Below are 26411 nucleotides of genomic sequence, written 5' to 3' on the forward strand. Positions count from 1 at the left end.
AGCATGGTGTAATTAAAAAGCATGTCAAGTTTTGAATTTATATGAGCCATGGGAGATGGGCCAAAAGGTCATATCAGCCCCGCACGAAAATAGCGGCTCGAGAACTTGAGCTCATGGGCCTCAGAAAAGTGCCATCGCTGCTTTGTGACATCGATTGTTTCCTTTACGATCACGTGAGTTAATTGAACATGGAGTTTTGGTCCGGGATATGGAGTTTCGTTCCGCGATATCACACTTTTTTTATTTCCATACCTTGATCATTGCAAATTCCATTGTTGCTGCAGTTGTTGAAACATGAAGCTTTCAAATACTCTGTGACAAGAGCAGTATTGTTGTGTACATATACAGGGTCTTTTTCTAGCATATAACGAACCACGATGTTTACGGATTCAACGTGAGGTCTCGATAAAGTGTAATCATTGCCCATCTAGAAACAGATGAAAAAAGAACCATACAATATTGTGATCATGTTTTGTTGAAAATCGCTTTAAGTTAATCATAAGAAAACAGTTAAGGAATTCCGAAACCTGGAGGGTGCAACGCCATTATTCTTAAAGTTAAAGATGAAGTTGAACTAGACACATACATGAACATCAAATGTGCAGTCAGAAATTACGGCTGTCATATTTTCACTTGCAAATTCAAATAATCCCAGTGTTGCTGCTGACGTTTCCTCTATAACTGAGGTGCAATAATGTCTCGCTTCGTCTTCGCTGATGGTGACATCCAAACTTGAACGCTGCTACAAAATAACAACTCGTATATGAAACTTGTTATTGCTGCTTAACGAATAATCTGACACGAATCACAACCAAATCAGCATATAGATCACTTATGAAATACATCCATATGTTAAGGTATTATTGATAGTACCAAAACACGCCGTCAATTCCATTTATTCGATATTTTTAACTAACACACTTAAATTAATATCATTAAAAATTTGTCTAACATTGCACATGTGCACACTCCTATTTTTAGTTTAAACCTATTTATTTTAGCTCGATTGCATCGAAAGCCTAAGGCTTATTTGAAGCGCTCTCGAGTCCGTTTCCTGGGACTGGAACCAGTACTCGGTGTCTTTGGGGGAGATTTAAAGAACTGTGGAGATCGAATTCGTGACCTCCCGAACGCTAGGCGGACACCATATCCACTACGCCACGGCGACCTATCCACGGCGACTCCTATTTGTGATGTATCTTAGAATTCTCACGGTCTTGCTAATCTCATGAATATCAGTTGCTGTTCTTAGGTCCACATTGAAACTTGATGTGACATGTAATAGTCCGATTTTAATGAGGAATTATATATTTTGTATGTACGCTGTCCTTAAGAAAGGATATTTGCAGATTTTTTAAATATTTGTAAAGTTTCATCACTGATGCAGCAAGACTTTGAGCCACGCGTGGCACAACATCCGATGGTCAAACGAAAGGACGGAACGACGTAAAGGCAGACGGAAGGACAGACAATGACAAATGTACATGCCCTTCCCCTTTACACGTGGGGAAGTAAAAGATATATCAATATTGGAAAAATACTTTTGAGAAATATTTGAAAGTGCGCAATGTAATTAGGCATTGTGTAATCTCACCTTTAAAATGCGTGGCTCTTGTTGAACGTTTGGTAAGGTGTTGCTTATCCGGTCAATTTCTCGTATACGCTTTGAGCTGTGTACATCCCTTCGTTTTATTATAACGCATTTATTATATTTAGTTTCTAAATATTTCCTACAACCCATATCCGTGAATAGCGAACAATTGGGACTATATGGCCCTCCTTGATCATTCGGGTCTCGACCTTGTGGACAATCGCAATACGACGTTTCCTCAACATTCCAATCGTCTAAGGCTTTCACAACTGACGGTTCAAACAGGCTCTTGCCAGTTGTGTTACTTTAGAACATACGAATATAAATAAAATCATTCGATTAAGGGAACTAGAATGACTTCTTTTAAAAAAATCCGAATGTAATGTGCATTGTTAACAACATAAAAACAGTGCTGAATCCGAATATGAAATTATGACAATTTAGTATTAATAGTGTGTGTTTGACTAATACGGGTGACAGCGTAGGTCAATCAAAAGGTACTTACCAATGGTTGTTTTTGTGCAGTTCTGCGTTGCCAAAATCGTTGTTAGAGTTCCCGTCGTAGTCCCCGCATAAACCGTCAGTAGCATTGAAGTCTCTAGGAGACATGAACAGCTGAACATTCATGAACCAGCGGTAAGTTTCTGAATATGGATGAATCATCACCTCAATTGTCGTTCCGATTGGGGTTATTATCTAACCAAAAAACGAAAACAACTTGAGCAAACGAATATTGTTTTTACAACGTGCACTAGAATGAAAAAGTTAATTTCAATCTGTTTATATATTCATAATAAAATACAAATGCAAACATCATAAATAACAAATAAAAACACATAAAATTGATTAAAAATGAGGTCACTGCTTAACAAATTTCAAGGAATGCCGAACATCACAATTATCCAAGAATAAATCACAAAACGCACAAATGTAAATACATTTTTTGTAAGTTTAAATTAATAAGAATATGAATATATTCTCTATTAAAATATGCATGTGATTTGGACGTTTAACATTAACCTTATGATGTTTCTTTATTAAGAATCGATGCAGAATTTATAGATTATTAGAACGTGTGTATATAAACAAAAACCACCAGTATAACCAAGACAACCTCATGCTACACAAGCTTAATGCCGTATTAAAGAAGTTGAAATGTACGTATCGTGGAAGGAATTACTTTGACATTTATCATTTTAATATAATCTGCCTCATTTTTAAACTTAAACATAAGCTACACATAAGCATCAAATGCTAATGTGAAGAACAAATGGTATATATGAAGCACAAGAAACTTGCTAAGTTATTTTCATTTTGATTTCAACTCTATCAGAGTCAAAAACAAAAACGACATACCTCCCAAACTGAGCTAGTCTTCGCATTGACCCGCAAAGTGTTTATACCTTCGCATTGTACATAGTCAATCAGCCAAGCCTTTCGAGAACACCCATCAATGGCAAATACGTTTCTTCCGGCCTGGATTCGCAGCCCACATGTACATCGTGCCAGATTGTTGTTACAAAGGCCATATTTTTCTTCTACCTGGGAACATTAATAGATCATAATTTATACATTAATGAGACGCAAAACTCACTTTTGTATATAATCAACTGATAGAATTAGGGTTTTCTTTATTTGCTTACCTTGATGCTGTACCTCTTGATGCTGTCTGTATAGAAGGCATATGTCTTTATTTTGATTTTCGAAAGGACTGCAAAGTAAAAAAAGTTTTCATTAACATACAATTACACGACAAAGATCGGATCTACGACTGTTTGCTTGTAAGCTATTAACGAGAATTCTCGAACATCAGATTGGTCAGACACAATATCCTATAACTGGTTCCAGATTAAATTCTTGGTTATTAATAAATGTCGTGTAAATAATGCGACCATATATCACCTCATCATTTCTTTAGTGAAAACGAAAACAGTCTTTCAACACCAGTACGGTACAGTGATTTATGAATTGTATGGAACATTTAACCAGAAATGGCGCGGCCGCGGCCGACGCGTATCCCCACGACGCATGTTTGACCCAGGGGTCAGATCAAATTTCCTAATAGTGCACTGTCGCACATATGCTCATAGCAACCATGTGCGTAAGTTTGAAGGTTCTAGTGCTAATAGTGTAGGAGGAGATAGTGGCCAGGACGGACGGCAAGCATGTTGTTAGTAAAATGAGTGAAAATCTCTGACCCGGCCCCACGCCAACCCTCATTACTTTTGACCCAGGGATCAGATCGAAATTCCAAACAGTGTACTGTCGCACATATGCTCATAGCTACCATGTGTGTAAGTTTCAAGGCTATAGTGTTAATAGTGTAGGAGGGGATAGTGGCCAGGACGGACGGACAGACGGCGAAGATAACCACATAATCCCCACGCTTTTCGAAGCGTGGGGATAATAACATTTTTAAATAATATTGTCCGAAGAAATAGCAAGATTACATGCACATGTTTAATACCTCTCTTTGTACTTAGTTTTAGCTATGCTACACAATATAGTGTACGCTTATTCGTTTGCAAATAGTTGCATAAAATAGCATGAACATGGTACTTTTTTATTATAAGGAAATATTTGCAAAATAGTACTGCAAATCACCACAGCACGAGACTCAACACACATACACGCAATAAACACAAAAACTTCCCCAGTACATATTTGAGGATGAACCTTTGCTACGGAGTATATATTGGGGATTTAGTTTATAAAGGGAAATTGTAGGAAACAGACATTATATCTTTACATTTCATTATCTAGTACTTATTTCTCGCTCAAATGCATATCAAATCAAGCATATCGTTTCCTGAACAAAACAAATAAAACGGCTAAACAATAGTGTCTGTCTAAGGCTACACAATGTACCATTTGAGCTGTTAAGAACTATTGAAATATACAGATTGTTTGATTGCAGAAGAAAGTGTTGGTATTTTCAATGCATGTAAAATGTTAACGAATTTCTACGTTACCATTGGACGAAATGATAACCAAGCACATCACATACAATTACTTGGGCAGTGGCATTCTAAGTGGGCTAAATAGAACAGTTATTTGTTTCTGTGAGTAACGATATCATTCTGAATATCAGCTTTAATCATTAAAATCGTTCTTAAATGAATTCAGCGGTTGTTGTTAATTTGCCTTCCCTCAAACATTTGTGAAATTATTTTGGCAATACGTGTTTTTGATGCATATAAATATCGCATAAAATTTAGTTCATTTGAAAAAACAACGAAACAAATAAATATTAAATTAAAGAAACATTTTCAAAGAATGTGTTAAATACCGCATTTACTAAAGAACTGGTCATTGTACTTCATTGCACGTGTATCAGATGTGTTCTATTGTATATTTCACTCCCAGCACTAACAAATGCACAATGGTATATATAATAAATAAAAATACATCCTTTACCGCCCATCAGCTGTCATCATGTGCGGATCAACTCGGCTATGACATTTTCCTGTTGGGATTTGCGATTGAATAATTACCTGAATAAAACAGACCTAGTGGTTATGTATCGTATTTTCCTGGCGAATATTGTGCTTATATATTTATAAATTATTATACTCAATTTTACTTCAAAGTTTAATAAAAGTAATGCAATTAAATGGTGGATTGATTTTATTAACCGTATCATGATGGTATTAATTCAATATAACCGAAGTGAAAGCAGATAACTCCTAATATATAGCAAGAGTTCCAATTGTCAAAAACACACAAAAAAGACAAAGAAAATGAATACGATTGGGGTCATAACATTGGGTTGATAAATGCCACCGAGATTTATTCGCGAAATATTGAAATGTATAACACAATCTAACTTAATTATTTTAAGGAAACTAGTCAATGGTTTAATGCACAACAAAGAAACATAATTGATACTTGTGGATTTATGATGAAACTAACAAAGACGTGTATCTACGTTTTTTAACGAAAAACAATCCTCCCATGCACCAACTTACACATACTAATTTTACAAAATTTATCACAATTAACGTGAGTATGATTCAACGCACAAATATACGCAGAAATGAAAACAATGTGCTCTACATTTTGATTCACCACGCAAGCACATCTCAGAAAGTAAATGAACTCGATTATGAAGTATTCCGATCCCAGGACGAGGTCATAGTTTTAAACGCTATGGAGAGAACGCTACTTGCGCAACCATATTATTTAAACACATGTATAGATAAAGTCAGTACTGGAAAATGGGAAAACACTTTAACATATAGAGAAAACTTAAGGATTTCGGTAACAAAGCTCAATTGTATTAGTATATTTAATTAGTATATGCTTAGTAGTCCTCGTAATATTATTCCATTTCATTTTGCGAAGTCTTCCATCAGTTTAACCGTAAACTTGTGGGGGATGTTGTTGTAGTTAATCATTATTTTGAAGGAACATTTTTTTCCGAAACTAATGGCGCTGAGGTGATGTAAAATTACGTCATTTACATGGTTAAACTCGGCAACATCTCATATCGTAACGTTCTAGTTGTAAACTATATACATTCCTTATGATGGGCGCCCTTATAAAAGGAAATTAAATCTAATTTTTTACTCCCTTAATAAACAATGCATGTTAACAAGTGATTCCTACGTGTTCTATTAAAACACTGAATGAAGTCCAATATTTTATATTTTGATAAATCAAGCATACAAACCCTATCAAAGCAATATTAGGTTTGTCAGCTATAGTTGGTTTTTTTAATTTATGTATCCTTTAATGAAAATACATTTTGTCACTTGATGTTTATTAACAACAATCAGATGCTAATGTTGGTATCTCTTTGGGTAATTTAAAATTGCAATTAAACGTACATATTTAAGGCCATTAATTTTCAGCGGAGGCTTAAACTTTAAATATCTTAGTGTAATACTAGATATACGTGTTACGATGCGAGTAATTCGATACTACTTACTGTGATTGGAGAAAGTTCGTAGCCGCTCCAAAGAGCATGATCGGTTCTGACGGGCAGCATTAAAAGTAACGTAAACGTGGTCGGATCACTGGTAAACTTCTCTATATTGTTAATGGACATCGAGTAATTTTTATTTTTGTCCCAACTGTTAACGGATCTGTTATCGTACATCTGTAGAGAAACATAAAAAGAAACACAATCATTTCATGTTTCAACTGTTTTCCTAATTTGATCTCATCGATAATAAACCATCTGTCAGTCATATGCCGGCCAAAAAAGGTGGTTTTGATAGTAATAATATAAGGAAAACTTCTCCGCTCCCTACCGTAACTGTTTTATCAAAGAACCTGGACAAATGCAAATGCATTATTATAAAAGATGTTTTTCTTAAATATGACCTTGTTCTTGACCTCATATGACGCAGTATCGCGCTCGATAGAGATATCATTAAGACAGATACACATGTTTTCACCAAGTGTAATTAACATTTTGCAATCCACGTGGGTCTTTGCGTATTCACAAGCTAAATATTGACGATGGACAAATAATAGGTAATCTCAAACGATCGCCATAAGTACCTTGTGTTTAGGTAAGGTGAATGTAGGAACTGTATCAATATATTGCCATTTTATTCATAAAAAGTACTAAGATGACATGGATGGAACCCTCTAGATAGAATACAATTTAAAAATCCCTTCGTTGTATGAATGTTTGTTTTTTAATGGAAATATCGAAGTATCTACTGATTGGATTGGGTTCCTTTATTTATTTAATTTGGCAAAGTGTTATCCTACACATGAAAACCAAATAATCAAGCAATAACATTTCCACAGAGCCACATATAGTTCGATTCCTGGAATGTATATGCGTACATATAATATTTTCATATATCAAAAGGATATTTTGAAATGATTAATCATTTGAATGTTTGTCGTTTTGCCAATAATACATGAAAATCTGGTGAAAAATCTATGCCGTCAAGTTTTGACACACCTTCAAAATGTGTCCAAAATTATTTGTAATACCTCTATCAACAGCCAAGTTACAGTCAGTTAGTTGAAAAATGTTAAGAACATTAATACGATTTGCCGAAAGTATGAGTCAGTTATGTCGACTTCAGGTCATTGTCGTGTTTAAAGGGCAGACGGCTCGATCCTCTATTGACGTTTCTGCTCTTTATCCCATCCATCCTTTATAGTATTTTCGTGAGACTTGCCTCAAATGGGGATTGCATGGCGACGATATGCAGAATGCATGGGTAAATCCTCGATCAAGGTCAAGGTCATAATTAAAGGTAAAATGTTTTGCCCCCAAAAGTCGTGTACGCCCCATATATCCTACCTACATTGACCGAGTGTCATGAATTTCAATAAAATAATATGCTTATTGAGACGATGTGCAGAAAGCATGATTCAGTCACGCTGGCCTAGAGGAAACGTCTTACTTACTTCAACGTCAACTGTTTGATAATCCGTTTTCATTTCTAGGCTAAATATCCTTCACCCTTTCACGGAATTTGGTATAACTTTTATCTATATATGTAAACAGCATTAAGTTAATGTAAGGAAGACATGAAGAAGAAGTAAAAATGTACCAACGTCAATGTCGTACTTCATTGTCAAATGTTTGAGTTTCATTGTTTTGTTTTGTCGATATCTCCTATCTCTGGGACGGATTTTTTCATAAAATTCCGCTAAAATGAAAACGCTGTTCTTATGTCAAGGCCTTAATTACTTTAAGCAATGTTCATTCAAGGTATACCATATACCTTGAAGGATTTTAATTAAACTATTCAGTTCATTTTTAAATGTGTAGAAAGTATGAGAGTTTTTTCAATCGTGCCTTAAATATATTTTGATTTTTGAGGAGGTATGAGTCATTAACGCCAGCTAAATGTCAAAGTCAACCCGGTTCAAAGTTTAAACCTCCATTTTGGTGTCCGCTAAATATCCCCTTATAACTTTGAATGGTTTAACACGAAACTTGTTTACACTATTAAAACATTAAAATATCGAAACGATAGTGCACAATGCATGAGTCAATCACGCCATCCCAAGGTCATGACATCATAAAAGGTCAACAGAAAATTCTTTATTTGTATAAAATATTTTTATTGAAGGTTAATACCAGTCAAACGACTATCAGATGTCCTGAATAAATCACACTGTCTTAAAGTCTATGTCACTACTTCAAGGTAACACATATCTCGGCGGAGGATAATGCTATCGCTTAGACTGCCTTGTTTGTAAAATTTATCACTGTCTGTATAAGGGAAGCATTGTTGTTGTATACCAGCCCTTTGTAGCAAAATATTTGTGTAGAAAGTAAGCGCCTTCTGTTTTTAAATACAACTTATAAATGAACTGGTTGCAGCTACATATCTTTGTGAAATTACACAATTTCTAATCAAATCTTTTAGCCTTATCTTAAAATACGGGTGTGCGGATGAAACAGATATTTTAATTTAACTTGTTTTATAAAGTGAAAAGCATTTGCAAATAATAATTGTGCGTGATATGGATATTATACCTGTGATTAACGACTGGATTTTATAACTAAATAATGAAGAAAAAAAAAGATAATAGTACAGACGTTATTTTTAAAAGCCTTAAAATAATTAAAACAATTTACTACGATACAGTCAATACGAGTACACATATACTTGTTTTGTGAATTGGTTCCTTGTTTCATCTGAAAACAAATTCCCCGTACTTCGTTCACATTGTAGTTATATTATAAACAAGTGTATGGGCTCTACAACACCATTCACTGTGGAAGCGTTGTATACCCCGCAATAGGCGAAGGGATATAGTTTTAGCCGTCCGTTCGTCATTCCTGTCTTCTTTCCGTCCGGAACACTTCACTCCAAATTGTGCAGTCGCAATCCATTTAAAACCCATCGTAATCCATCGGAGGTATGGCCATTATTTACTTGAAACTTAGCACACTTTTGCGTCTGGAGCTACATTTTAAAACTGATTGATTTCATTGAAACTTTGCATTAATGTTTATATAGATAAGAGAATGATGCATTTCAAATTTCGACGCAAACCATTTGTTAATAAAACTGTTATGGCCCTTTTATATATGAAACTACCCTTGTTATGTAGGACTGTTAATGTTTTGGGCGTTATCTCCAATAACAAATGAGTGTTACAAACATGGAACTTAAAATGTTGATATCACTCATCAGGGACTGAGTCACATGCAAGATACATAACCCTTGAGCAAGGTCAAAGTCACACATTGAGGTCAAAGCTCACGAGTTTGATGAATTCATCATAATTTAGCTATTGCTTCACTATGCATCAAGGGACTATGTAATTACTATCGACAACTGTTCTTCTCTATCTGACTATATGTCACAGCGGTGACTACCGGTATGCTCTCTTTGGTCGAGGTTAAGATCAAATACCGATATCAAATGTTATAAAGTTTGATAAAAAGAAGCAATATTTTGTTAGGATTTTACCAAACATAAAGGTTCTAAATCATCTGGGGCTGAATCACGTGCATGACCTATAATCCTAGAGGCAAGGTCAAGTTAACACGATTAAGTCATAGATCACAAATTTGATGAACTATTAATAATGTTGACTATTATTTAAGGGATTGTGTAATTACTTTCTTAACTTGTTCTCCTTACTCTGGCTGTGTGTCACAGGTAAGATTCATGTCTCTAGGATCAAGGTCACACACTGAAGTCAAAGGGTACAATTTTTCATTCAATGCGCTTTAATTTGTTTGGATTTAACCAAACATCAAAGGAATTTCAACCATCTTTAAACATAATTTATATAGCGCGGATATCATTTCAACGAATTTGCTTCTTTTATTAGATTTTATCTTACTTTTTGATAACGGGTCTTATATCACTCAGAAACTTAAAAAAAAAGAAATTACTGAGCCTTGTATAGCTTAATAAATTTGAATTTAAATCATATTTAATTTAATTAAGCCTTTTCATTTATGTCCATCACTTGAAGGTGCAAAATCTAAACGATACTGTAGGGTTGTAAAACTGTTATCTATTTATTAAATTATATTGATCCACGAATAAGAGAATTACATTTAAATTTGTAGTTCCGGTATGTTCTGGGGTGATGCTCAATTAGTATAAAGACTAAATCGAAATCACGAAGAGAAATGTATTACGTGTATGCCTTTGATTCAACTCAACACACATTTTGAAACGAGATAGAGCACTTCTCTTAAGACAGTCATTGTCAAATGGGAATTGTACTTTCAGTTTCATTATGTCTTTGGATTCTATTAATGCTGTTTCCGCCATAAGAAACAGTCCTAAAAAAGTATTTGCAAAAGCAGTGTAAAAGGCAAAACCAATATTTCGATATGTCTCGATTTATCATTTTCAGCATACCGACTATAACACACTCCAGTAGTGAAAATAATTGTTCATGTTATGTTATTTGCGCTTGTGTTTTGTATTGTGTATCTTAACAATAAAATTCAAAATATCATCCAAATTGTTAAACCAAAAACATTAATGGTTTCCTGAACTAAAAATTAGTTTCAAAAAGTGTAAATGTATAATTTATCATCAATGATTTTGAACCATTTCTCAAATTTAAGACAAAATATTATAGGAGAATGTCAAAAAAAAAATCATCTCTATACTGGTTTTAGCTATACTCACCATACTTATGTTATGGAATAACGAATGTTTTTCAGTTTGTTAGAGTACCGCACACGGTACTATCAAAACATTTAGCATCCTCCTTCTTAAGACTTTTACATTTTGACAATTCTGCGATTAATTATAATGAGATATCCGTCATTTTTCGATCAAATAACTATAAATACTTAACTTAACATTGTTTAAAATACAAAATCTTACAGTAATATTGTCCAGTCCACATTTCTGCATAGCAACGCCACTGGAACAACCGATAGGATTTCGCATGTGTACGTTTAGATAACACAGGTTTGCTATGCTGTATTTGCATCCGACGGGAACTGTAAACTGGAACACTATTGTACCCGATCCGCCTTTTGGGATTTTTATTGCAGGAGTGAGAATCTACAAAATATATATCATAGTCCATCAATATTAGTTTTAGTCTGGATGTATTCGTGAAGTAATTCAATTAATTAAATAACCTATAACTCGCTAAAAAACTCATCCGTTTTAAATGATAACCATCTGTAACATGTAGTAAAACGTAAATATCATATCATACTGAAAGTATTTTAAACGTTGGTGTGATAATAACCTTAAAACTAGTTGATATCCGTCTCTCGTGATATCCTGTCCATCTGTATCATTACGCGCCGGATTTTCAAGTTTTATAATTTGATCTTTACATTAATTCACAGATCTACTACACTAACTAAAGGCAGTGCTGCCCATTTAATTAATGTTCAAATACCACACCAGTCATACAACATATTGTTTTATATGCGAGAATTTCAAAAAATATATAGTTGTATATCGTTTTTGGTTTAATTCAGTTATAAACAATAAATTAATAGAAAACATTTCATACACCAAAATTTTTATATTTTGTCGATACTAAGTGTTATATAATTTTCATCGTTTGAGTTTACGAATTAGAAGACAATAATTTTCCCATAATACAATCTAATGAATGCTTGGGAACACTGAAAGTGTGCACTAGGAAATCGAGTGAGTTTGGCGTGTTTCAGTCAAGTCAAGTACATTTTATTTACAAAGTCGAATACACAAGCAAGTAAAATAAGCTCTAATGAGCTTTTTAAACCGACTTACAAGTACATATAAATTCAAAAACATAAAGAAGGTTAAGATCATTGTTAAGATAATGTTAAGACAAACAAACTAAATAATGCATATATCATCACATATAATGTTATATATATGTTATTATAATGCTAGTGTAGTACATCTAAGCGGAAAGGTACTAGGTATGATATAGACACAATGAACATATAAAAGCTAGCATACAAACATTATACAAATATTACAGAGTTAAAACTTGTGCAGTAGCTGCTGATATTGACTATATGTCTAAAACTGCCTTAAAAGAAAGAGAGTAAAACACTGAAAGACGAATATTGACACCGCAGTGCGACAAGTAAAACATGTTGTAAGAAATCGAATGTCTCCTTAAATTAGGTTTGTGAAGAACTGAGCAGCAGCTACCTCACACGACAGAGTATACATATAATTAAATGTATGCACGTTAAGCAAGGATAGCACATTCTTAAAGCCGGACATTCCAAATAGACATAGAGCAGTACAAATATGACTAAGGAAATATGATTAAGAGTATTTAACACATATAATATAATCAAGCACATGTGAAGCATTTAGAAAAGTGCAGGCTAATAAAGCTATTGTGCGCATTCCGATTTGGACAGTCGAACTGTATAGACGTAGTTAAATTTTGAGTTTATATATTTTTGTACTTATTTACTAAAGAAGTTATGGTTAACTTAGAGATGAAAAAGAAAATTTGAAGATATTCTATATGTGTATGAATGAAATGATTTTCATGTACATAACATTAATTTTGATACTATGTATTTGATGAATTATCATATCATTTTGATGTTTGTCATGGTAAGTGCAGACAGTAGACTGTTCAGATGCTTTACCAAATACACAAAATGTATTGAAAACTATATTAGTCTTGTTGTGTTTATTCGCGATCAATAAGAAAAAAAACATGGTATTTTATGTGCGATTCGTATATATCAGAAGTGAATGAAGTGGTATTTGAGAAATATATTGAGTAATTGTAACAAACAACGCGAATTTTGAAAACAAAGTAAACAGTGTCGATGCATCACAGGCACGTGAGTAATAACTTGACAAGTTAAAGCTTGTATTTGTCCTAAATCAAACATGTGTATGCGAAACATTCCAAAAAATCACATCAATGAAGATATTCTTTTCACTCCTATTAATTTACACTAGTACGAGTGAAAATTCATATTTTGTTAACATGTGATTCTTTGGAATTTAACGCATAAATATATAAGATTAAGTGAAAAAAAATATTAACCTTTACATTGTAAAATTATTGTTCAAGTGCTAGTGCGATACATTTGCACTGGATTTGCATCGTTAAACATTATTGTCATTGTGTTGTAAAATTTGGTCGTATGTACAATTGTTGTATTAACCCTTCGAACCCATTTGCAGCAGATGTGTTTTGGAAAACAACTGATATTCGAGTTAAATAACTGGAAATTGCAGATAAAATTCGAAGTTCGTCCCAATATGGAAATTAGGTACGAGTGCTGGGACAGACTCCGGGTCCTCACATAATGCAACATCAAGCGCTAAATAACACCATGCACTTCTAAATAAACACACAAACACTACTGATAATGGGATACATTAAAAAAAACAAGCTGACCAGTCATGAATATTTCGAAAACAATAATGTTTCTTGTTATTACGGTTTGCATCAAATAATAACCTATAATCCCATAGATTTCCGAATAAGATGTTGAATAGAAAATGCTTCTAGCTGTATTATCATTATAACTTTTAAACAAACGAACCACTTAATTATCATCAGACGTTTAAGTTAACTTTTCGAATGTCACATTCGTTCATGTTTTGGATTTCCATTGATCTGAAGAACTGCACAGAGGTCAACGAGTTCGAACTTTTCATATATAACATGTTTTTATGACATATGATTGCATATATTCGTGATTAATTAACAATAAAATAATTAAGTTTTCTAATTTGGATTGATTTGTTATGATTACTTATTTCGTATATTGTAAAGGGACTTGTTCAATGTGTAACAATATGACATTTAAAAAATGACAGGTATTTGAAAAATTTGTCTGCGAAAAAACTAGCAAAATAACACTGACTCCTTACTATGAAAATGTAAAACAATCATTCCGACCTTAATTGATACTATTGCTCGTTTTAATCCAAGCTTAATTGCAAATGCCTTATAGGTGCAGTGGTAACGAATTCGTGTTTGCTCATAGAATACCCGGGTTCTATTCTCGTGGGTAGCAAACTTTCATTTAACATGTTCTCTACGCAGATTCTAATTTTAAACTATTACCAATATTATATTTGTCTAAGTAAATATTAAAATCTATGACACAGTAACTAAAAAGCCCACAGTTAAAGAATAAATAAGTGTGCTACTATACAGAGTAACACATAGACGTCTCGGAACAAACCATGTTAGGGAGCGATCCACTGCTAGTTTATTTTATACAAACCAATTCGCAAGACGGATGGGGTAAAGCTCTACTATTTCTTTCAACAGTTGGAAGACGAATGAAATATGTTTAAATTATTTAATACAAATGATTATGTGACAAAGGAATGCACAGTGCATGTATTGCTTACACTTTCACTTAATGATTAGTTTTAATTACACCATCAATCGATTACTTCCACTACATTAGATTATACGACATAATGAAAAGATATTCAATGTACATGTAGGTTATACGTAACGGACGTACAATCGTTAATAATGTCATGAAGAACATTCAATTCATACAGGGACAAAGTGAAACGCTCTTATAACAATGCGAATGCTGTAACCAACCTTTATTCCGGCAAAATATTCCTCACTGTTGTTCATGGGTGTGTTCTGGCCATTTGGAGCTGCTGATACCTGTACGCCACAAATAATCTAAAAAACAAACATATGACGAGTAGGTATCCAAGATCCAACATCGTTTAATAATATGAACAGTTTAAATTTTTATTAAAACGTGTAACCAACATCAACAAAAAATATTTTAATGTTAATTATATTACAGAAAATAATAAAAATAAATACATTAAAACCCATGATTATTTTGTTGTCTTTCAAATCCGATTCTGTTAGACGGAATGTGGCATTGCCTGCAATTGCCTTTTGTCGTATTGTAACAGTTTTGTCTTGTTTAATTATCCTGTAAACCAAAATTTATTTTGCGTGTAAGCCATATAAGATGGTAAAATATTTTAATTACGAACATGATTAACATTATTACATGAGCGTGTTTAACATGGTATCTTTGCAATGTGAGAGACTTCTTAGGAAAAAAGAAATTAGTGAACAAAACTTATTAATAAAGGGCATTTTACAATAAACAACCAAAATGAAAACAATTTCTGCCACACATAGTTTTACATCATACTCGCTTGATAATAAGCTTACCATGTAATCGTGTAGTACATATGGGGCTTTGTCGTAAAGTTGCAAATGAAAACAGAATACGGTGTTGTGCCGTTAAAATCCAAGGACGGTTTCACAGTTATCACGCCTAAGTCACCGTCCTCAGGTGCTGGTATAATATCTGTGAAATCATGACATGGCATATATTGATGTCAAATTAACGACAGTTATTCCTGAATTTATTTATAATAAAACAAATAAAGAAAACATGCTACACACTTATGACTTACGTAACTCTACAAGAAAATAATGTCTATTGGAATTGTTCACGTTAAAATATCCAGTAAAATGCGATATTTAACACAACATACACATTTTTAAAGGATATAATTTACCTTTTCCTTGTAAATATGGCGGATCTGAAAAAAACACACAAGATTATTAAAAAGCTCAAGAACGGTACTTATATCACGCAATTCTGAAAATTTAATATGAACGATGTAAATGTGTAACTTATTTAATAAAACATTTACAGGCATACACTTGTACTGAGCTACTTAAATAATTACCAAAGCAATATGCTTCATATGCTTTTGTGGGTTCAAGATAGTACTGGATTCCAGTACCACATTTGCGGACCTTTATGTTCTGGCCCTGTTCACATATTGAATGATGAGTCCGTACGCACACTTGTATACTTGTTTCAGTTCCGTTTTGATCCAAGTTTTCGAAGTCAGTTGTGTTGGCTAACATAAATTATTGCATTATCGATTGATCGCATTATATACAAGCTAATACTTAGTTTACAAATCGAGAAATGTTATTTATAAAATAGATGAGTGATTAATAATTGATTTTGTTTTCGTTTTTTTTTGTTTCAGTTTTCTGTTTTCTTTCCTACCATTGTTGTATGATAGTATTTTTCGAATTATCTTATTATCTTGTTGAATTTGCGAACGATTCTTGAATGTAGTTATACTTTATTGATTTATGAAAAGCCATCTTTAAAGTTATAAATGTATAAAAAAAAAACACATGCGATATACCTACCATGCAGGTAGATTGGTTCAACTGTGCCACAGGCAAAGAGGTCTGGTACATGATCTGACCCAGGCATGTGGTATTGAAGTCCATTGAAACTTACGTTGTACCAATCCGACGAAAGATAAAAATCAGATATCCACCGTGTTACGTTTTTGTCCACCCTTGATCTACCCATCATGCTATGGAGTGCAATCGTGTTGTTGCATCCTAAAATATGCAGTTCTTATAGAATGTGGGGAAAACAACGGAAACCATTTTTTACATCGCCTTTATATAGGTTTATCTTAAACGATAGACTCGACAGTAGGATAATGAAACAGTGAAATACCTATACACTACTTCTCATTTTAATATGTAGCTTATGAAAAGAAATAAAACTTTTCTATAAATAGAATGAGTTTTATCTACTTTTATACGATTTGACGTCGCATATTGAGTGTCAACATGAAAAATGCATTAACATTAAATATTCATTTACTTGATAAAAAAGAAGGACAATTATACTATTTGTTAGTAACAAAGTGAAAGTATCAAAATCGTTTGTTATCATACTGAAATAATAATTAAATGGAACACATGTTTCATGTGTGTGCTTCCGTTTTCTCCGAAAATCACATAAAAAGAGCATTGCAACAAACTGTCCATTATCAATATGTTGTAAATTGTTCAATGTATGAAACTACGTTTACAATTATACCCTAATTACAAATAGTGTTTGTTCATATAGCACACTACCTACAAAAGTACGTACCGATAACATTTCTCCAACACACGATAATCACTACAAATGTCCAAACTGACATCTGGGTTTTATTTCTGGACATCTTCTCCTCCAAGAGTTCCGTTAATTGTGATTGCTTATGTATATGTCTTCTTTTACAACTAGAATTTGAGCTCAAGCTTTCAGTGCTGCCATTATGTGGTCGAAATCGAACATGGACTGGGATTTTTGATAACTGCTTGGTTTTGAATTGTGAAGTATTATTTTGTAGTCAACCTCGAATTATTGATTCAGTTTCAATCTACACATTTCATAATTCTCTATTATATCGATACACACTGGTTAAACACATGATTTGACAAACAGCATTTGTGTCAGTTATCTTTTCTAATCCTTTCTTTTTGTTTTTTCAATGCACCACCATGCTTCACAAAGCCATGTTTCCGTTAAATCTTGCCTCGTTAATGATTAAAATATATACTCGTCAAAACTTCTTACACATTATATAATCCAAGCTCCTATAAAATGCAAAACAAATATACAAATGCAGTAATATACAGCAACAGGTAATCAAAACACGCGCTTAGTAAGATACAAGTATTATTTGCAAAGGACATTTTCACATGGGGTTTTGTACATGTAAATCTTAGTAAGTACCGATAATTGTTATAGTTACTGTACAAGTAGTTCGGCCGTAGATATTATTTCCAAATAGCGCAACAGGCTGGAGTTTCACTTTGTTATTTATTTAACTCGCCTAACCGATTTGGGAATTTTTTGCTTACACAAAATAATTACATACCCATACAATTTCAAATGTTGATGTTTTAACCTTTACGATTATCAAGCGTAATTTCGACCAATTAAATATATATGGCAAAACACGTTAGACAGATTCAATGATTTCAATGTTTTTCGAAGTAAAATACTAGTTAGTTAAAACCAGAAATGATTATGCTTTTAATAAATAAGTGACACTACAGTTGAAATAACGTGAGATTTTTATCATTGCAGTTCTTTATTTATGGCAAGTGATCAAATGCCAAACAATGTGAAACTAAAGAGAGTAAATGCATACATATATGATAAATATATAAAACACCAAAAGTTACAAATTTAGCACGACTAAAACATAGTTTAACGTGTTATGGTAGTCTTATGTTTTTCATGGGGATCAATTGCGTCTTTGTCCAATAACCTGTCACACTAGAACACGTAATTAATTTGAGTTATTTGTAAATGGTATTATAACACAAATATAGTGCGTCAATTACTTACGTTTTTTGCACTCAACCGATCGGCTGTGCTCACACGTTTATATTATGGTAGCTTGTAAATAAAACAAATATAAAAGCTATCAAGCACGACAAAATTGTTGACAGTGTTTAAACATCGTAACTTGTAAAATATTTTGTTTTGAAGAGTGACAAAACAAATAAATCGTACATATAGAAAATGTGCATTAAAACAAAGTAACAACAAACAATCTTAGATAAAATAACGTAACAAAGTGGAGTGGAGGCATTTGGCTTAATAAAAGCATTATTTATTACACTAAATGTTATGGGCTGTATCACTAACGGAGCTATTTTAATGGTAAAACTACGTGTTTACTATGGTGTATAAGTTGACAACTTCTGAATTCAAAATGTGAATAAGAACAAGGTCAACACATCTAGACCAAATTAGTATACGTGTTTAACTGGTATAGGTATTCTTATCTGCAAGATGAAAGAGATAAATCTTTTTTTTCCAGTCGTAAGTTAAAAACCTTGGGAACCGTTTCATCAATATTAACGATTTACTGCGATCGTAAATTCTGTAGAGTTTAATGTAGTTGTTAATGACTATACATACATTCCGGTTCATCAAGAAAATCGTAAAGACACCCCATATGTTGCATAATATGTTGTCGGGTATAAACTCTCTGTTCGTTACGGAAAAAAGCATATTAAAACAAAGCGGTTAAAGTGTGAGCTGAAAACGTATTTATTTATTGATCATCGCGTATTTTTCTATTCTAAAGAAAAATATTATTTCTTAATCGAAGTGGTATTTGAAGATCAACGTTATTATTTTCATTATAACACCAAGATGATTTATTAAAGATATGTGTGACTGGTATAATAGGGCGATTGAATAAACAACAATATGGTATAGATCCTATATAGGAGAGGTTGCCTGGAACAAATAGTGGGCAATACTGCAATACTGCAAAACGCCTACTGCAAGGAAATACTATTTAGCACCCACAATGGAAAACGCCATAATCAAATAGACTACATAATGGTTCAAAGGCGCTTCCCCGCAGTGTAAAAACAGCCCAGACATGGAGCTTTCCAGGGAGTTGGCCGACCTCTAGCTCGTTCGAGTTACCTTCTGGCTTCACCTGAAGACAATCAAGACAATCGGACACACAATAATCGAATTCAACCTCAAAAGGCTCAGAGACCCGAAAGTTGCAAAAGCCTTCCAAGCAATAATAGGAGGACAATGTTCAGCTCTCAACATTCTAGAACCTACCGACAGAGACATAGACACGTTGAATGCCACCTTCAATACAGCAGTAATTGAAACAGCAAAGTATCGCCCAGTCTATAGGCGATGTTGAACAGCCGATGTACTTGAACTGTGCGACAAACGTAGAGCCTTAAAGAAGAAGAACGACACAGAATGTGCCGAGCAGTTCATAGCATTAAATGAATAATTCAAACGCATGGCAAAGGGAAACTGGACTGACGATCAGTGCAAGGACACCGATGAAGAAAAACAGCAGCAATAAAGCATACCAGCTGGTAAACGATCTGACTAGCATACAGCAAGGGCGAACAACCACAATCAAGGACACAGATGGAAAATGTATAAATAAAATGGACAGAATACTGCTCAGAGCTGTACAACTACAGAACCACACGAGACCCAGAAGTCCCGAATATCCCTGCTGAAACCAACAATGACGACCACCCCACCCGTTGTGAAGAAGTGAAAGCAGCAGATATCGCTGAATACAGGGAAGTCAGCAGGAGTGGACAGCATTCCAGGAGAGCTGGTGCAAGCAGGGGGCGATAAGGCCAGCGCCTTACTTCTATCTGATCTTGCATACAGGTAATGGTTCGCACCGTTGACGCAATCCCTCATCATCACCCTCCACAAGAAAGGCCAATTACAGCTATTCCAGAATTATAGAGCTATCAGCCTCAGCAGTCACGTGAGCAAAGTCATGATAATGATTTTGCTGTACATATTGAAGCCGTCAGCGGAGAGATCATCGCTGAAGGGCAGTCAGATTATAGACAAGGCCGCAATACAACAGAGCAGGTCTTCAACATCAGAGTTCTGTGCGAGAGGTAAATAAAAACCCCAACATAACCTCTACCACGTCTTCATTGAATTAAAGAAGGCATTTGACAGGGTATGGCATGCATCATTGTGGGCTCCCATGAGGCTGTAGAATATCAACGCCAATCTGAGTAATCGAGCACTTCTGTTACAATGTCACCAATGCTGTCAACATTAACAGCATCATAGAGGACTTGTTTAAAACAAAATTCAGAGTGAGACAAGGCTGTTTGCTGTCTCCCACCCTCTTCAACATCTTCTTGGAGAAAAGCATGACTGTCGCCCTGGAAGACCACCAGGAAACAGTTAGCATTGACGGCAGAACAATTACAAACATACGTTTCGCTTATGACCTAGATGGGCTGGCCTGAATTGAAAAGGAGTTAAAGAACGCAGAGCAGTGCAGAGTAGACAAAACTGATTACCAAAAACACGGCATCAGCACTGAGCGCAATTGTCACAGATGCAGGATCCAAGCCTGAAATACTCGCCACAATCAACAACAATCAACAACAACGCTCACAAAACTCAATACCATCTTGAAGGAAAGAAGCATAACCCTCAGCTCAAAGATCAGAATGATGCGCGCCCTCGCCATGTCCATATAGTGTATACCTTCGTGTCATGGACACTAACACTTGACTTGGAGAGAAAGATACAGGCCGTGAAAATGAGATGCTAACGAAGAATCCTCGGCATTTCCTTCACAGACCGAATCACTAACGTAGAGGTCCGAAACATAGTCAAGAAAGCCAACGGATCCCTCAAAGATATACTGAAGCAAAAGAAGGAAACCTTAATGGTATGGGCATGTCTCTAGATCATCGGGGCCTACCAATATAGCGCTGTAAGGCGCAGTATAGGGAGGAAGGAAGAGAGGATATAAAGGAAACGACGGAAAGATAACATCTCAGAAAAGACAGAGTTGAGGCTAAACGAAGCCGTGAGACTTTCTGAAAGACGAGAGGAATGGAGATGGCAGTGATCTTTAGTGCCCCAAAGGTGAAAGCCTACGGGTTAGGTGACAGTAAAGGTGGTGATGTAGATAGTGTATATTATAGAATTATACTAGTACAATGTGTATATGTTCGACAAGTCTTGTAAGCCAATGCTTGGCTTTCCTTTCTTTTTGCTTTGGTAGACATTTAAAAAAATCATCATAATTGCAGTTGAATGTATCAGTACAACATATTGTGTGAGGGTCATAGTAATAATTTATTTTCTGAAATTATCTTATTATTATTATGTAAATGCAAGATCAATGCAGTTTAAAGGATGTTGATTGAGAGGAAACTAAAATAGATAAACCTGAGAGTAATAGTGTATTTTATGTCAATTATTTTTGTCTTAAGTTACATTTTCCAGATTTTTAATATTTGCACAAATGAGGAACACCCATTTAATTTTGGTGAGTCTAAATAACTTGTTTATTGTTTATATGATTGTAACAAGTATGTTAAGTATTGATACAAATAATATTAATAAACGTTTACAAATGGTTAGAAAGGCAAACTACAAGAAAAACCAGAGAGAGTCAGGGCACACCGGTTGCCGACCTGCATCAGATCAAATGACAGTTCTGGAAGAAAAGGTAGATCTGAACGTTTTACAATTCATTTCATTTGATGCTAGTATTCCAAATAATAAATGTGCATACCATATATAAATAATGTGAACTTCAAATATACAATCAATATTTTATTTGCATGTATATCGTTCGCCTATGTTTAAGAAAATGTTTACAGAGCCCACATGGGTAGTATATTATAACATATAAGGGTTAACTTATATTGTTAATTGCTACTATAAAATATGTATGGCTTTATTACGATTTATGTTCACAAAATTAAAACTTAACAATATTTTGTAAACCTCTTCTCTTTCCACCTCTTACTTTTTTTACTGAATATATCGTGTAAAAGAGAAATTCTTATGTCAGTTTTCTAAATATCAGGTGCTGACTGTCATTTATGTAGTACCAATATTCGACATTAACTTTGTAATCCACTTTCCAGTCGAACTAGTGCCATAAATGTCCACTTGTTCTTACCAAAATGTCACTTGTCCTGACCTTAACACTAACGGAAATATACTATTTAAAATTTCAATACTTTTACAACGTATATATATAGTAGCATTACAGGCCTGGAAAATTGAATCCTTGTGGTGCCTCTAAAGCGTTCAGTATATTTAAAATAAACCAACGATGTAAACTGACTAATATTGTAAACTGCCAGTATACTCTCATATAGAGTCTTAATAATGATTCAAGAGCCGTGTGACTATTAACATTTTTACAGCAAATTAAAAAAATATACGGGCACTAACCGCAACAGTGTTGTGAATTGAAGTATGCGCCTTTACTCCCTTGTTTACAGCACAAAGCAGTGTGTATCTGAATACTTGTCGATTTTTCGTTGTAATGTCAACATCAATTTTCGTGTGTGAATACCAGCCAAATAACTGGATGTTTCGCTTGTTTATTAGAGAAAAAGAAAACCTTAAATGTTTTTACTTGTTCCGTCGGACCAACAGATTATATTTACTTGTCCGGACCTTTATTTTAGGTTTCCCTGACAATTGGACTACGGTTAATGTCAAACCTCGTCTATGATACATTAATTCTAAAAAAGGCGCTTACTTTCTCAGATGACATTGTCGTACTGTAGCAAGATTGCCATAAATCTTACAGCTAAATGATATTAAAGAAGGAATCTCTATGTCATGTTTACTTGTGCTTTACATACCTACCTTCCTTGACACTTCTACTTCATGTAAATAGCGGACTACGTTTTGGCTTTTCACTTTCGGTTAAAGGTAAAAGTCAATTAAGACTTATAGAATATTTAACTCGATACACGTAGCATTGTCCTAATGTATTTGTTTTAAAAGTTTAATATATACATGCATTGAATACTTTGAATGAATACATTTCAAATAAATGTGCCGTATAAGAATAATAGCCGTAGGTTATTTATCTAAAACATCGTTTCTATTTATTTTACTGAATACAAAACAAATCGCCAAAGTGCAAGCGTTTGCCTGCTCACATGACGTCACGGGATTTATTCACTCAGTACAAGGAGGCGAGTGTCTAGGCATTTTGAAACGCAGTTAAAATTACAACGTAATTTGTGTGTGTAGATGGTTTATTTAAACATAATGTGAATACATGCTCTACTAACATCTGCTTTACGAAGCCGTTTATTCCCACAATTCTAAGGCCCATCTTAGTAAATGCAAAGGGTACAAAACCTATAAATGATATAAACTCCAAACACAATTCCTCGCCAGTATGTATTAATAAATGGTATAATATGTTTTACTTAATTAAAACAAAAAAATGGCGGCATATTTTGATATGCCTTTTAATATTTCACGGGTAAGGCGAATCTGTAAATGAAGTGTTTTTGATGAACAATTAACCGATTGAAAATACTGTCAGTGAATTAAAAGAGTGTGACATCATCTAATTGTGATACATTGTTCTTTTACTTTTCGCCGGATATTGACTTAGAATGTTAAGTATAACTTCTTTGATGCATAGACTGTTCCTTTGTTAGTTAATCAAATATTTATCTACAAAGAATGCCCTGCTTACATCAACTGTTTTAAAATGAAGCACGAAGTTGGCCGATGAACAAATGTTTCGTGTATGCCACGTTCAGATTTTTAATTCATCGTGGAAGAAAACAAAAATTGAAGACAATAAACATGGTGATTTTTATAAGTAAACACACTTTGGTGAGATGAGCATTAGCCAGTAGTGGATTGATTTCTACACGCCACTTAGTATAATGTAAGTAAAAATAAGAGTTGTTTATTAAATAAAATGAACAATCTCGGCGGGGTTGAATGCTTAAAGAAGTCTTACATTTTTTAAAAAGAGAACGTAATAGTATATTCCACGGATAGAAGTAAGATAATTAGAATGCCTTACTAACATTAAAATAATTTGGTAACACTTACCTCTAGTTTCAATGCTAATACATTTTCAGACGTCTTCAGAGAGAATCCGAAACTTTATAGTTGATTCAATAATAAAACGAACCAATTACAAAATGAAAAGCAGTAATTCACGCGATTTCAGCAATATTAACCAATTAAATCAGTTTGCCAAGAATATTATAATTAGAAATGCTTTTTTTATTCAATCGAAATACACAATTGAATGAACAGCAACTTTATAGTCTAATAGTTTAAACGATTTGTATTGATATGTTCGGTAGTTTAATGCTCATGAATGAACATAAAGAAGAAAGGATTATTAAACAATGGTTTCGAATTTCAACAACCTGAATACAGATATTTTTTGTCAAAAATAAATCAGTGTAGGTATATTATCGATTTTGCACAATTTCTTGTATGTATTAAGTACGCGGAATAATCACTCATGGTGCGCCATACTGTGAATGAGTTTTAAGCAAGCGTCAGGTGTGGGTTTTTTTTGAAACGCAGACGATAAAAGCAGGCGATATAGATAAAGTTGGAAAATGCAGACGATATGAACATAATTGGAAAACGCTATTTTTTTTAATTTAAATTTTATCTTGTATTTTTATTCTTATTTATGTATTTTTTTTAAAAATAATTAGTCATTTATTTATATTTTCGAATTCGCGGCAGAAATATCTATTTAAATGCTTTATAACACCAGTGTTGTTTGTGGTGTTTGGCGTAGAGTTAGTACTTTATCGCTTGGCAGTAGTGACCTCGGGAAGTCAGGCACAACTGGTTCTCACCTGACACTCAACTCTCACTTCTGGTTCAAGACATATTACCCAACCACGCCCTGGTACCCGCTTCTGTTGGCGGGAAAAACGAAGTGAGGGGACTGACACGTTTCTAACGACCAGTTGCACATTCTTGGAGAGGAGACGGGCGTCGTCAAGATTGCCTAAAGCCCAATGAAAGGAAATGACAATGACAAAACAACAGAATACAACGCCGGATTGATCGGGGCCCGGAAAACAACGACCGCGCACTCCACCGCCAGTCTCCAGGGTGGCTTCTCGAGCTAATCCATCGATCAAGTTGGCGACAAATGGAACAACCATATGAACATTGAACGTAAGAACACGCAATGCGTGTGGCAAGGTTCAAGAACTGACGCATGAGCTGAGGCGCTACCGCTGGGACATCATCAGACTAGCCGAGATTAGGTTGGTAGGATTCGGAGAAACAGCAACAGACGAAGGACATAAGATATGGTTAAGCGGTGAGAATTCTATACATCTCCACGGGGTTGCTTTCATCGTTAGAAAGGAGGTAGTCAATAGCGTCATCAGTTGCCTCCCAGTCTGGAGCAGACCCTTTAACATTCGTATATCAGCGAAACTTCACAATATCACACTCATCCAGGTCTACGCACCAACAGTTAACTACAAAGACGTGGATTTTAAACGGTTCTATCAAGAATTAGAGCGCATCACAGTCAAGGTCTCAAAGAAAGAACTCCTCATTGTCCAAGGCGACTGGAACGCCAAGGTTGGACCAAACGCTTACTTAGACTGGTCAGGGACAGTAGGTAGATATAGCTAAGAAGAGACCAACGACAGGGGTTTGAGACTTCTTGGGTTCGCCAGAAGCGACCAACTAACATTGGCCAACACGCTGCACCCACACAAACCGTCCAGAACATTGACCTGGCATGCTCAAAACTGGCAAGTGCACAAACGGATCGATTTCATA

General features: G+C 34.4%; 3 long non-coding RNA genes across 3 annotated transcripts; all 3 read right to left on the bottom strand.

Moving 5' to 3' along the window:
- Positions 1–347: 347 nt before the first annotated feature.
- On the bottom strand, positions 348–1612 carry LOC127877184 (uncharacterized). Its single transcript, XR_008048281.1, has 3 exons — positions 1595–1612; positions 587–739; positions 348–427 (listed from the first exon to the last, which is right to left on the bottom strand). It is a non-coding gene; the product is annotated as an uncharacterized LOC127877184 (long non-coding RNA).
- A 13486-nt stretch (positions 1613–15098) lies between these two features.
- LOC127877797 (uncharacterized) lies at positions 15099–15687 on the bottom strand. Its single transcript, XR_008048614.1, has 3 exons — positions 15659–15687; positions 15296–15410; positions 15099–15145 (listed from the first exon to the last, which is right to left on the bottom strand). It is a non-coding gene; the product is annotated as an uncharacterized LOC127877797 (long non-coding RNA).
- On the bottom strand, positions 15686–16219 carry LOC127877798 (uncharacterized). Its single transcript, XR_008048615.1, has 3 exons — positions 16186–16219; positions 16012–16035; positions 15686–15797 (listed from the first exon to the last, which is right to left on the bottom strand). It is a non-coding gene; the product is annotated as an uncharacterized LOC127877798 (long non-coding RNA).
- Positions 16220–26411: the final 10192 nt, after the last annotated feature.

The sequence above is a fragment of the Dreissena polymorpha genome, chromosome 4 (genome assembly GCF_020536995.1).
Source record: "Dreissena polymorpha isolate Duluth1 chromosome 4, UMN_Dpol_1.0, whole genome shotgun sequence".
NCBI classification, from domain to species: Eukaryota; Metazoa; Mollusca; class Bivalvia; order Myida; family Dreissenidae; genus Dreissena; species Dreissena polymorpha.